Below are 16390 nucleotides of genomic sequence, written 5' to 3'. Positions count from 1 at the left end.
TGAACATCTGTTTCCCATGGATTGATACTGCACATTAATGTGCACTGCTGAACATCTGTTTTCCATGGATTGATACTGCACATTAATGTGCACTGCTGAGCATCTGTTTCCCATAGATTGATACTGCACATTAATGGGCACTGCTGATTTATCTGTTTGCCGTGGCTTGATACTGCACATTAATGTGCACTGCTGATTTATCTGTTTTCCATAGATTGATGCTGCACATTAATGTGCACTGCTGAACGTCTGTTTTCCATGGATTGATACTGCACATTAATGTGCACTGCTGAACATCTGTTTCCCATGGGTTGATACTGCGCATTAATGTGCACTGCTGAACATCTGTTTTCCATAGATTGATGCTGCACATTAATGTGCACTGCTGAGCATCTTTTTCCCATAGATTGATACTGCACATTACTGGGCATTGCTAATTTATCTGTTTCCCATGGATTGATACTGCACATTAATGTGACCTGCTGATTATCTGTTTCCCATGGATTGATACTGCACATTAATGTGCACTGCTGATTATCTGTTTCCCATGGATTGATACTGCACATTAATGTGCACTGCTGATTTATCTGTTTTCCATAGATTGATACTGTACATTACTGCGCACTGTTGATTATCTGTTTCCAATGGATTGATAATGCACATTAATGTGCACACATGATTATCTGTTTCCCATGGATTGATACTGCACATTAATGTGCACTGCTGATTTATCTGTTTTCCATAGATTGGTACTGCACATTAATGGGCACTGCTGAGTATCTGCTTCCCATGGATTGGTGCTGTACATTAATGTGCACTGCTGATTTATCTGTTTCCCATGGATTAATAGTGCACATTAATGTACACTGATAATTTATCTGTTTCCCATGGACTGATACTGCTCATTAATGTACACAGCTGATTTATCTGTTTCCCGTGGATTGATACTGGACATTAATGTGTAGTGCTGATTTATCTGTTTCCCATGGATTGATGCTGTGCACTAATGTGCATTGATTGATCGTGCACATTAGTGTGCACTGCTGATTTATCTGCTTCCCATGGATTGATGCTGCACATTAATGTGCACTGCTGAACATCTGTTTTCCATGGATTGATACTGCACATTAATGTGCACTGCTAAACATCTGTTTCCCATGGATTGATACTGCACATTGATGTGCACTGCTGAACATCAGTTTTCCATGGATTGATACTGCACATTAATGTGACCTGCTGTTTATCTGTTTCCAGTGGATTGATACTGCACATTAATGTGCACTGCTGAGCATCTGTTTCCCATAGATTGATACTGCACATTAATGTACACACTGCTGATTTATCTGTTTTCCATAGATTGATACTGCACATTAATGGGCACAGCTGAGTATCTGTTTCCCATGGATTGATGCTGCACATTAATGTGCACTGCTGATTTATCTGTTTCCCATGGATTGATACTGCGCATCAATGTACACTGATAATTTATCTGTTTCCCATGGACTGATACTACACATTTAATGTACACTGCTGAGTATCTTTTTCCCATGGATTGATGCTACACATTAATGTGCACTGCTGATTTATCTGTTTCCCATGGACTGATACTGCACATTAATGTGCACAGCTGATTTATCTGTTTCCCATGGATTGATACTGGAAATTAATGTGCACTGCTGATTTATCTGTTTCCCATGGATTGATACTTCACATTAATGTGAGTTATCTGTTTTCCATGGATTGATACTGCACATTAATGTGCACTGCTGATGATCTGTTTTCCATAGTTTGATATCGCACATTAATGTGCACTGCTGATTTATCTGTTTCCCATGGCTTGATACCGCACATTAATGTGCACTGCTGATTTATCTGTTTCCCAAGGATTAATTCTGCACATTAATGTGCACTGCTGAGTATCTGTTTCCCATGGACTGATACTGCACATTAATGTGCACTGCTAATTTATCTGTTTCCCATGGACTGATGCTGCACATTAATGTGCAGTGATTGATGCTGCACATTAATGTGCACTGCTGATTATCTGTTTCCCGTGGATTGATACTGCACATTAATGTGCACTGCTGAACATCTGTTTCCCATGGATTGATACTGCACATTAATGTGCACTGCTGAACATCTGTTTTCCATGGATTGATACTGCACATTAATGTGCACTGCTGAGCATCTGTTTCCCATAGATTGATACTGCACATTAATGGGCACTGCTGATTTATCTGTTTGCCGTGGCTTGATACTGCACATTAATGTGCACTGCTGATTTATCTGTTTTCCATAGATTGATGCTGCACATTAATGTGCACTACTGAACATCTGTTTTCCATGGATTGATACTGCACATTAATGTGCACTGCTGAACATCTGTTTCCCATGGGTTGATACTGCGCATTAATGTGCACTGCTGAACATCTGTTTTCCATAGATTGATGCTGCACATTAATGTGCACTGCTGAGCATCTTTTTCCCATAGATTGATACTGCACATTACTGGGCATTGCTAATTTATCTGTTTCCCATGGATTGATACTGCACATTAATGTGACCTGCTGATTATCTGTTTCCCATGGATTGATACTGCACATTAATGTGCACTGCTGATTATCTGTTTCCCATGGATTGATACTGCACATTAATGTGCACTGCTGATTTATCTGTTTTCCATAGATTGATACTGTACATTAATGTGCACTGTTGATTATCTGTTTCCCATGGATTGATACTGCACATTAATGTGCACTGCTGATTATCTGTTTCCCATGGATTGATACTGCACATTAATGTGCACTGCTGATTTATCTGTTTTCCATAGATTGGTACTGCACATTAATGGGCACTGCTGAGTATCTGCTTCCCATGGATTGGTGCTGTACATTAATGTGCACTGCTGATTTATCTGTTTCCCATGGATTAATAGTGCACATTAATGTACACTGATAATTTATCTGTTTCCCATGGACTGATACTGCTCATTAATGTACACAGCTGATTTATCTGTTTCCCGTGGATTGATACTGGACATTAATGTGTAGTGCTGATTTATCTGTTTCCCATGGATTGATACTGCACATTAATGTGAGCTGCTGAACATCTGTTTTCCATAGATTGATACTGCACATTAATGTGAGCTGCTGATTATCTGTTTCCCATGGATTGATACTGTACATTAATGTACATTGCTGATTATCTGTTTCCCATGGATTGATACTGCACATTAATGTGCACTGCTGAACATCTGTTTTCCATAGATTGATACTGCACATTAATGGGCACTGCTGATTTATCTGTTTCCCAAGGATTGATACTGCACATTAATGTGCACTGCTGATTTATCTGTTTCCCATGGATTGATATTGCACATTAATGTGAGCTGCTGCTTATCTGTTTTACATGGATTGATACTCACATTAATGTGCACTGCTGAACATCTGTTTTCCATAGATTCATACTGCACATTAATGTGCACTGCTGAACATCTGTTTTCCATAGATTGATACTGCAGATTAATGTGCATTGCTGATTATCTGTTTCCCATGGATTGATACTGTACATTCATGTGCATTACTGATTATCTGTTTCCCATGGATTGATACTGCACTTTAATGTGCACTGCTGATTTATGTTTCCCATGGATTGATACTGCACATTAATGTGACCTGCTGTTTATCTGTTTCCAGTGGATTGATACTGCACATTAATGTGCATTACTGATTATCTGTTTCCCATGGATTGATACTGCACATTAATGTGCATTGCTGATTATATGTTTACCATGGATTGATACTGTACATTAATGTGCATTACTGATTATCTGTTTCCCATGGATTGATACTGCACTTTAATGTGCACTGCTGAGCATCTGTTTCCCATAGATTGATACTGCACATTAATGGGCACTGCTGATTTATCTGTTTCCCATGGATTGATACTGCACATTAATGTGCACTGCTGATTATCTGTTTCCCATTGATTGATACTGCACATTAATGTGCACTGCTGAGTATATGTTTACCTTGGACTGATACTGCACATTAATATGCACTGCTGATTTATCTATTTCCCATGGATTGATGCTGCACATTAATGTGCATTGATTGATCGTGCACATTAGTGTGCACTGCTGATTTATCTGCTTCCCATGGATTGATGCTGCACATTAATGTGCACTGCTGAACATCTGTTTTCCATGGATTGATACTGCACATTAATGTGCACTGCTGAACATCTGTTTCCCATGGATTGATACTGCACATTAATGTGCACTGCTGAACATCTGTTTTCCATGGATTGATACTGCACATTAATGTGCACTGCTGAGTATATGTTTACCTTGGACTGATACTGCACATTAATATGCACTGCTGATTTATCTATTTCCCATGGATTGATGCTGCACATTAATGTGCATTGATTGATCGTGCACATTAGTGTGCACTGCTGATTTATCTGCTTCCCATGGATTGATGCTGCACATTAATGTGCACTGCTGAACATCTGTTTTCCATAGGTTGATACTGCACATTAATGGGCACTGCTGAGTATCTGTTTCCCATGGATTGATACTGCACATTAATGTGAGCTGCTGATTATCTGTTTTCCATGGATTGATACTGCACATTGATGTGCACTGCTGATGATCTGTTTCCCATAGTTTGATACCGCACATTAATGTGCACTACTGATTTATCTGTTTCCCATGGCTTGATACCGCCCATTAACGTGCACTGCTGATTTATCTGTTTTTCAAGGATTGATACTGCACATTAATGTGCACTGCTGAGTATCTGTTTCCCATGGACTGATACTGCACATTAATGTGCACTGCTAATTTATCTGTTTCCCATGGATTGATGCTGCACATTAATGTGCAGTGATTGATGCTGCACATTAATGTGCACTGCTGATTATCTGTTTCCCGTGGATTGATACTGCACATTAATGTGCACTGCTGATTTATCTGTTTCCCATGGATTGATAATGCACATTAATGTGTACTGCTGATTTATCTGTTTCCCCACAGATCAATACTGCACATTAACATACACTGCTGATTATATGTTTCCCATGAATTGATACTGCACATTAATGTGCACCACTAATTTATCTTTTTCCCATGGATTAATACTGCACATTAAAGTGCACTGCTGAACATCTGTTTTCCATGGATTGATACTGCACATTAATGTGCACTGCTGAACATCTGTTTCCCATGGATTGATACTGCACATTAATGTGCACTGCTGAACATCTGTTTTCCATGGATTGATACTGCACATTAATGTGCAGTGCTGAGCATCTGTTTCCCATAGATTGATACTGCACATTAATGGGCACTGCTGATTTATCTGTTTCCCATGGATTGATACTGGACATTAATGGGCACTGCTGATTATCTGTTTCCCATGGATTGATACTGCACATTAATGTGACCTGCTGATTATGTTTTCCATGGATTGATACTGCACGTTAATGGGCACTGCTAAGTATCTGCTTCCCATGGATTGATGCATTAATGTGAACTGCTGATTTATCTGTTTCCCATGGATTGATACTGCGCATTAATGTACACTGATAATTTATCTGTTTCCCATGGACTGATACTACACATTAATGTACCCTGCTGAGTATCTGTTTCCCATGGACTGATGCTACACATTAATGTGCACTGCTGATTTATCTGTTTCCCATGGACTGATACTGCTCATTAATCTGCACAACTGATGTATCTGTTTCCCATGGATTGATACTGGACATTAATGTGCACTGCTGATTTATCTGTTTCCCATGGATTAATACTGCACATTAATGTGAGCTGCTGATTATCTGTTTTCCATAGATTGATACTGCACATTAATGTGCACTGCTGAACATCGGTTTTCCATGAATTGATACTGCAGATTAATGTGCATTGCTGATTATCTGTTTCCCATGGATTGATACTGCACATTAATGTGCATTGCTGATTATCTGTTTCCCATGGATTGATACTGTACATTAATGTGCATTACTGATTATCTGTTTCCCATGGATTGATACTGCACATTAATGTGCTCTGCTGAACATCTGTTTTCCACAGATACTGCACATTAATGAGCACTGCTGATTATCTGTTTCCCATGGATTGATACTGCACATTAATGTGACCTGATGATTATCTGTTTCCCATGGATTGATACTGCACATTAATGTGCACTGCTGAACATCTGTTTTCCATAGATTGATGCTGCACATTAATGTGCACTGCTGAACATCTGTTTTCCATAGATTGATACTGTATATTAATGGGCACTGCTGATTTATCTGTTTCCCATGGACTAATACTACACATTAATGGGCACTGCTGATTATCTGTTTCCCATGGATTAATACTGCACATTAATGTGACCTGCTGATTATGTTTTCCATGGATTGATACTGCACGTTAATGTGCACTGCGGAACATCTGTTTTCCATAGATTGATACTGCACATTAATGTGCACTGCTGATTTATCTGTTTCCCATGGATTGGTACTGCACATTAATGTGACCTACTGATTATCTATTTCCCATGGACTGATACCACACATTAATATATACTGCTGATTATCTGTTTCCCATGGACTGATACTGCACATTAGTGTGACCTGCTGATTATCTGTTTCCATGAATTGATACTGTACATTAATGTGCATTGCTGATTTAGGTTTACTATCATTTGACTGATCACACCTTGTGTGAGTTATAAGTTGTGCGAACCAAATAAGCATAAAAAACAAAAGCGACTGACACAAATGTCAAACCTGGAAGTCGAGAATGTTGAATTCAACATATTTCAAACATTCTCCATACTTAATCAAGTTATACTGTTCTGCAACACACAGCAAAGAACGTTTCTGCAGGGGGGAAAGCCCCCTTGTACCCGTACACCTCCTGCCACTTATATATACAATCTCAGAGACTGCACTATAGTGAGGGAAAGGGTACATTTCCCGATCTCCACTATACTGCGATCTGCATTAAAATGCTGAAATTCACAACAGCGAATGCTACAGTCCCATTGCTGCTGTGCATTTCAACATTTTTCTTTTTGTTATTTTGTAATGTTGAACTGGGCATTCAGACTTATGTAACTCGAATGAAGTCCTGATCACCCTTTTGATAGTAAACCACTGATTCCCATGGATTGATATCGCGCATTAATGTGAGCTGCTGATTATCTGCTTCCCATGGATTGATACTGCACATTAATGTGCACTGCTGATTATCTGTTACTGGTGGATTGATACTGCACATTAATGTGCATTGCTGATTTATCTGTTTTTCATGGAACGATACTGCACATTAAAGTACACTGCTAATTATGTCTTTTCAGTGGATTGATATTGCACATTAATATGCACTGCTGATTATCTGTTTTCCATGGATTGATACTGCACATTAAAGTGCACCGCTGATTTATCTGTTTCCCATGGATTGATACTCCATATTAATGTCCACTGCTGATTATCTGTTTCCCATGGATTGATACTCCATATTAATGTGCACTGCTGATTATCTGTTTCCTGTGGATTGATACCACACATTATTGTGCACTGCTGATTTATCTGTTTCCCATGGATTAATAATGCACATTAATGTGCACTGCTGATTTATCTGTTTCCCATGGATCGATACTGCACATTAATGTGCAGTGCTGATCTGTTTCAAATGGATTGATACCACACATTAATGTGCATTGATTGATGGTGCACATTAGTGTGCACTGCTGATTTATCTGCTTCCCATGCACTGATAATGCACATTAATGTGAACTGCTGATTATCTGTTTTCCATGGATTGATACTGCACATTAACGTACATTGCTGATTATCTGTTACTCATGGATTGATACTGCACATTAATGTGCACTGCTGATGATCTGTTTCCCATAGTTTGATACCGCACATTAATGTGCACTGCTGATTTATCTGTTTCCCATGGCTTGATACCGCACATTAATGTGTACTGCTGATTTATCTGTTTCCCCTGGATTGATACTGCATATTAATGTTCACTGCTGAGTATCTGTTTCCCATGGACTAATACTGCACATTAATGTGCACTGCTAATTTATCTGTTTCCCATGGACTGATGCTGCACATTAATGTACAGTGATTGATGCTGCACATTAATGTGCACTGCTGATTATCTGTTTCCCATGGCTTCATACCGCACATTAATGTGCACTACTGATTTATCTGTTTCACAAGGATTGATGCTGCACATTAATGTGCACTGCTGAGTATCTGTTTCCCATGGCTTGATACCGCACATTAATGTGCACTGCTGATTTATCTGTTTTCCATTGATTGATACTGCATATTAATGTGCACTGCTGATTTATCTGTTTCCCATGGATTGATACTGCACATTAACATGCAGTGCTGATTATCTGTTACCTGTGAATTGATGCTGCACATTAATGTACACTGCTGAACATCTGTTTTCCATAGATTGATACTGCACATTAATGGGCACTACTGATTTATCTGTTCCACATGGATTGATACTGCACATTAATGTGCAGTGCTGATTATCTGTATCCCATGGGCCGATACTGCACATTAATGTGAACTGCTGATTTATCTGTTTCCCATGCACTGATACTACACATTAATGTGCACTGCTGATTATCTCTTTTCCATGTATTGATACTGCACATTAACATGCAGTGCTGATTATCTGTTACCCGTGGATTGATGCTGCACATTAATGTGCACTGCTGATAATCTGTTTCCCATGGACTGATACTGCATGTTAATTTGCACTGCTGATTTATCTGTTTCCCGTTGATTGATACTGCATTTAATGTGCACTGCTGATTTATCTGCTTCCCATGGATTGGTACTGCACATTAATGTTCACTGCTGATTATCTGTTTCCCATGGACTGATACTGCACATTAATGTGCAGTGCTGATTTATCTGTTTCCCCTGGCTTGATACTGCACATTAATATGCACTGCTGAAGATCTGTTTCTCATGGTTTGATATTGCACATTAATGTGCACTGCTGATTTATCTGTTTCCCTTGGACTGATACTGCACATTAATATGCACTGCTGATTTATCTGTTTCCCATGGACTGATGCTGCACATTAATGTGCACTGATTGATACTGCACATACGTTGATTTATCTGTTTCCCATGGATTGATACTGCACATTAATGTGCACTGCTGATTATCTGTTTCCCATCGATTGATACTGCACATTAATGTGCACTGCTGAATATCTGTTTCCCATTGATTGATACTGCACATTAATGTGCACTGCTGAGTATCTGTTTCCCTTGGACTGATACTGCACATTAATATGCACTGCTGATTTATCTGTTTCCCATGGATTGATGCCACGCATTAATGTGCATTGATTGATGGTGCACATTAGTGTGCACTGCTGATTTATCTGCTTCCCATGGATTGATGCTGCACATTAATGTGCACTGCTGATTATCTGTTCCCCATGGATTGATACTGCACATTAATGTGCACTGCTGATTTATCTGTTTCCCATGGATTAATACTGCACATTAATATGCAGTGCTGATTATGTTTTTCCTGTGGATTGATACTGCACACTAATGTACACTGCTGATTATCTGTTTCCCATGGACTGATACTGCACATTAATGTGCACTGCTGATTTATCTGTTTCCCATGGATCAATCCATGGGAAACAGATAAATCAGCAGTTCACATTAATGTGCAGTATCGGCCCATGGGATACAGATAATCAGCAGTGCACATTAATGTGCAGTATCAATATCAATATGCAGTGCTGATTATGTTTTTCCTGTGGATTGATACTGCACACTAATGTGCACTGCTGATTTATCTGTTTCTCACGGATCAATACTGCAGATTGACATGCACTACTAATTATCTTTTTTCTTGTGGATTGATACTGCACATTAATGTGCACTGCTGAGTATCTGCTTCCCATGGACTGATAGTACACATTAATGTGCATAGCTGATTATCTGTTTCCCATATATTGATACTGCATATTCATGTGCACAGCTGATTATCTCTTTCCCATAGACTGATACTGCACATCAATGTGCACTGCTGATTTATCTGTTTCCCGTGGATTGATACTGCACATTAATGTGCACTGCTGAGTATCTGTTTCCCATGGATTGATACTGCACATTAATGTGCATGCTGATTATCTGTTTCCCATGGATAGATGCTGCACATTAATGTGCACTGTATAGCTACAGGGCTAGTGATCATAGCAAGGCACACAGTGCTTTTTTCACACTGCTCAGACTGTGCCAATATGTTTATTAAGTGCTACCTGTTATCTTGATGAGATGCATTTATTGCATGACTATATATGTCAATTACTAATATGCATTATGTCTTCCTCATGATGACATGCATTTATTACATGAATATGTATGTCGATTACTCATATGCATTATGTCTTCCTCATGATGATATGCATTTATTGCATGACTATGTATGCTGATTACTAATATGTGTTATATCTTCCTCATGATGACATGCATTTATTACATGACTATGTATGTCGATTACTCATATGCATTATGTCTTCCTCATGATGATATGCATTTATTGCATGACTATGTATGCTGATTACTAATATGCGTTATATCTTCCTCATGATGACATGCATTTATTACATGACCATATATGTCGATTACTAATATGCATTATGTCTTCCTCTTATTGTTTACAGATGTCACTGAATCCAACACAGGCTGCACTGACAGTGCTGCAACTGTTTCAGAAGCCCCTCACCCTATACAAGAAAGAAAAGAAGTAATGGACAGTGACACTCATGTCCTCTGTATACCACCTCCTCCTATATCATGCACGGACAAGGATGAAGATGGCACAGATGTGACTGATGTGAACACCAAGACTGATAAGATAAGGATACAAATTATAGAAAAGGATGCTGTTTTTCCAGACACCCCACCCTCAGTATTTGACAGCACTGAAATAACTGAACATATAGCTGTTTCTTGTCATACACCTCCCCTTCTATCAGGGTTGGAGTCGAGCATGGAAAAGGATGAGGCCAGTACAACATTGGATGGTATGTTTTATATCATGCATTGGATTTTACAGTGACTCTTATTAGGGTTTATGTATGGTGTGTTTATATGTATGTAAAGATGTACGTATATGTATATTTATAATGTTTGTATATTTAAACATCTCACTATCTCCTCTCTCTCTCTCTCTCTATATATATATATATATATATATATGTATATATATATATATATATATATATATATATATATATATATATATATAGGTGTGTGTTTTAATAATGAAATGGCATTGTACTTTCTCATGGAAATTTGCAAGTCTCATAATGTATGTTTCACAGAACTCAAACTTTCTAACCTTTAGTATTATTATTATTATCAAGACATGTGCTTTATACCTGGCTATATATTTTGCTGACTAATGAACATTCTCATTCACAGAAGTGAATTGCAGCAGCACATATACAACTGAAGAAACAAGCACAGACACTAATGACAGATATGAAGTTGTTCCCTCTACCCTTCTCCAGCCAACAGTAAGGATAGAAACCCTTAAAAGGAATATTGATCCTGAAATCCCTTTTCCAACAACCCTGAATAAGGAAGAGAATGATAGAAGAAAGGATGGTGAGTCGTACTGCATATGTGATATTTTCCTGTTAGCAGAATGTGGTAAACAAACAGAAACATAGATATGCATGTTTGTGTTTAAATATATGTTTATTTCTCTCACTAATTCTCATCTCTCCACCTTTCTCATCATGTTCACAGAACTGATTGACTCCAACAAAGACAAGAGTGATACAAGTGTAGAAGATATTGACCAAAACGATGTTTGTAGTACTTCTCCATCTTCAAAGAAAAACTCTGGGAATTTTAGAAAATTTATTCTGATGTGTAGAAAAATTTTTCTGCCTTTCAGTAGTGGTTTCCTGAATAAAAATTGATTTTATACGATACAGAAAGACTATGCCACGGTAGGAGCAAATAGCCGCCAAAGCAGTTCAACTTTTATTAATAAAAATAAAAAAATTAATAAAATAGGCTCTTTCTTCCAACAATATTGAATTTCATCAGATACATAAGTAAAAGAAGTTCAAGCTTAAACAGTCATAGACTGAGTATTATTAGTTCAGACTGACAATGCCCATCCCTAATATATAAAGTGCAAATGTATAAAAACTCATTGTTCCAGGTTTAAACCTAATTAACAACCATACATAAAACAACAATAAAAATATCATGAGCTCACATCAATATCAATCCAAATAATTATATAAAATATATATTACGTATATAAAATTTTATATATATATATATATATATATATATATATATATATATATATATATACACACACATACACACACACACTTACACACACATATATATATATATATATATATATATATATATATATATATATATATATGTATATATATATATATACATCAGAAATTTGACTGGTGTACTATCTTAAAGTACTTAAATCATCTAGTCCATGCACATAACTTAAGTAGACAAGAAATGGAACATACATCATCAATGCCCAGCCAGTTATATGCATTCAATAAAATCTCCCATATTAATTCCCTCTTTTCCAAATATAAAGTCCAAAGACCACCTTGAAAATTAGGACTTACTCTTATCAATTGCCATATATTTAAACAAAATGGCCTGGGAATTCATAAATCTGTTTGGCCAATGTATTGTTCAAGTTATTCTTCCTAATACAATATTTATGATTATAAATTCAGTCTCTAATTCTCTGTTCTGTCTTGCCCACAAGCATGGACATTCTACAGAAAAGGTAATATACACTATCCCCTAGACTCACAATTAAAACTATCCTGAAGCTTATAATTAATTCCCCTGATGTTGATAGTATTACCCGTATAAATAAACTTGCAATAATTACAAAAAACTACATTTTTTCATCTCTGAAAATAGAAATTTGTTAATATTATTGTTAGCACTCTCCAACATATCCTTAAAATTGGCTTCGCTTCTACACACAAACAGTGGTTGTTCTCCAAGCCTCTTCCTAACATTCACATCGTCACCCGGAACAAACCAATTTTTATATAGAATCCATGTCAAAGTTTAAAAATCATTATTCAATTTGGTGATAAAACTTACAATAAATGTATCTTCCATAGAGGTATTTACTTGGCCCATATTGTCAGCTCTGGTCCCATATTATAAAACCTCATTATCAGCAGAATGTGTGTATGCCTTACCAAGATCGGTTTAAAATGGCCACTACTCCTTTTGACCTGTACATCCTCCACTAATTCATTCAGTAATTTGGTTGGATAAACCTTCTTCACAAGCATGTCCACAAGCAAAGAACACTCTTCCAAAAATTTTTTATCATGAGATACCATTCTAGCTGCCCTCACTGACTGACCCTTCACCACCGATTTTATCTGGTGTTAAGGGGGACAGCTAGTGTAGTGGAGGAAGCTGTTGGACCATCAATGCTCTTTCTATGTCTGAAATGTATACCTTTTACTGAGATAATGTTTTGCTAATAAAATGTCCAAATAGGAAATTCCATTTAAATCAAATGAATGACTGAACCTAAAAATTCCATGGTGTTACCAATATAAGCAAAAAAATTATCAAATTCATCCATCCGCTCCTTCCAAATGATACATATATGATCCAGAAAGGGTACATAAAATAGGAGAAAATCTTTGTGTTATAAAAAATTAATTTATTTTCCCAATAGGCCACAACTATATTAGCAAAGGCCGCTGCTCACGAGGAACCCATACTCACCCCACTTTTCTGTAGGTAAAATTTCCCTTCAAAGTGGATATAATAATTACTTAAAACCATTTCTAACAGTTCCTCCAACAGGTTAATTTTCTCCTGTGAGACCCCTTTCAACTGTAAAAATTCAACCACTCATTGGATACCAGTAGATTAAGGGATAACCGTATAAAGGTCTCTCATGTCAATAATTAGTAAAATATCATCAGGGTGGAACTCTAACACATTAATTAATTCTAGAAAGCTCCAGGAATCCTTACAAATTTGTTTTTCATCTCCCAACACTTTTTTAAACTCAATATCCAAAAACTTGGCACAAGTTGAGGTGATAGAATTGTGGCCATCCACTATGGCATGCATCAGTGGTTTATCCAAAATCTTATGTATCTTGGGGACCCTGAAGATTACGGGTGTAACCAGAGAAGTAATATTCAGATAATTAAATAAATCCAAATCGGTCCTCCATTCAGTAAACATATCATTAAGTTATTGATAAATCTTAAGGTAGGCTCCATTTAGTTCATTCTTACTAAAAAACTCATAATTGTTCATATCCAAAATATCCCAATCCTTTTAATATAATCTTGTATATTCACAATAACCACCCCACCCCCTTTATCTGGTTTCATGATGCAAATACGTTGTTTTCTAAGAAAACCCAAAATGAATATTTCACATTATTCAGATTAGAATACCTCCCAGACTGCTGGGCCCTACATTTACCCAACATTCTCCTTACACCCATTTCAGTTACCTTCTCAAACAATTGAAAACCAGATGTAGGGCTGGGTTGTAAATACTTGCTATTTTAAAGTTATTACTACTATTAATGTTGTATGGCAAATTGTCATTACATAATAACTGGAAATTCAATTCCCTCAAGTAAATTTTCAATTCCATAATTATAGATGTCAAATTAATGTTAGGGGACAGTACAAATGTCATACCCTTAGAAACATCCACTACCGTAATGTCAGTTTTTGTAATGGAAAAATTGAATACTTTAAAATCATCAGTGTGATTGGTAGTGATAGTACACAGAGTCACACCTAACCCAATGCTTGTCACTGCTGGAATTGGCAAGTAGTCAAGAATTACTTCCCTTGGTTCTGATATCTTTGCCGTGGTGGGTTCTGAATGTTGGCCTGAACCCCCTGTTGTGATTGCCATTTATTCACCCTCGTTGGTGCATAATAGTTCTGAAAAACCTGTTGGTTAACCTGGGGATGACCATTCTTCCTTTGCTTAATCCTCTCAAAACATCTAAGAGGTAGAAACACTTCCTGATTGGAGACAGGGATAGTATTATCGACTTGGGCACCACTGTTATTGAATTTATGTTGGCCAGGTAATGCACTGGCTGAAACCTGTGCATTACTATTTACATTGTTGGAAAAATTGTCATTAGGTCATTGATATCTACCACCCCATGCCTGGGATTGTGCTGGTTTAGGATAGGTTGTCCCCATCAAATAATCTGTAATATACCTACGCAACTTATAGAGCTTAGTTGCAAATAATTGTTGGATATGCCAATCAACACTGTTGTAAATACCTAAATGTTTGTACATGAATTGTTCATATTGAGAATCCCGCCTAATAAATTCATCCAAGTTGTTAAGATTGTTACCACGTTTCTCCAAAGTACTTAGGTTATATTTCATATGTAATTCCAATGGTTCACACCAGTGCCTATCAAACATTTTAATTAAATCCATATGTAATGGTGAATTCTTCTCTAACCCTGTTGGATACTGCCAGAGTCTTAAGAATTTGGGTACTACATTGCTTTTAATGCATTCACAAAAATACAGGTTCTCTAACTGCAAATTTTTATTTTTTAATAATTTATAATCAAGTTCACTTAGCTTATCATCAATAGATATAGATAGTGAAGGTGAATTCATATTGAAGTCGGTCACTAATTGTAACCAGTCCTTTAAAATTGGTACTTCACCTAAAATAGGTTGCTCCCTCACAAAACCAATGTTTTCTTGAGTTTGGCAACATTTAATATGGATACCCTAGTCATTCTGATGTAGTGGAACACCCTCCGGAATTGAACAGCACATCACTGGATGTTGCATGTCCCAGAAAGTGTTAGAAGTATTATTGAATTGACCTGTATCTCCTCCAAACTCCCCTGAGAACAAATTGCCACCAAACCAGTTGAACGTTTATTAATAGAAAAATAAAAAAAATAATAAAATAAGCACTTTCATCCAACAGTATTGAACTTCATCAGATACATAAGTAAAAGAAGTTCAAACTTATTCATAGACTGAGTATCATTGGTTCAGACTGACAAAGCCTGCAAGATTCTACAAGGATCTATTGGCATTCTAATGCTTACCTTTCCCAAAGGGTGGATGCTTTGACTCATAATGCCAGCATTGTTTCTAATGCCAGGTGACCTATGGAACTTTTAAATCTGACTACACATTTGGATTTTCAGGCTGGCAATCAATTTCCCCAGTTGGGGGAGTTTGTTGGAGATATGGGACAATTCAATACTATTTCTAATGCTTTCCCGAACATACAACATCCA

Source organism: Protopterus annectens, chromosome 1.part0 (assembly GCF_019279795.1).
Source record: "Protopterus annectens isolate FY-2018-M chromosome 1.part0, PAN1.0, whole genome shotgun sequence".
NCBI lineage: Eukaryota > Metazoa > Chordata > Ceratodontiformes > Protopteridae > Protopterus > Protopterus annectens.
The sequence above is the reverse complement of the archived record's forward strand: the minus strand, read 5'-3'. Positions refer to the sequence as shown.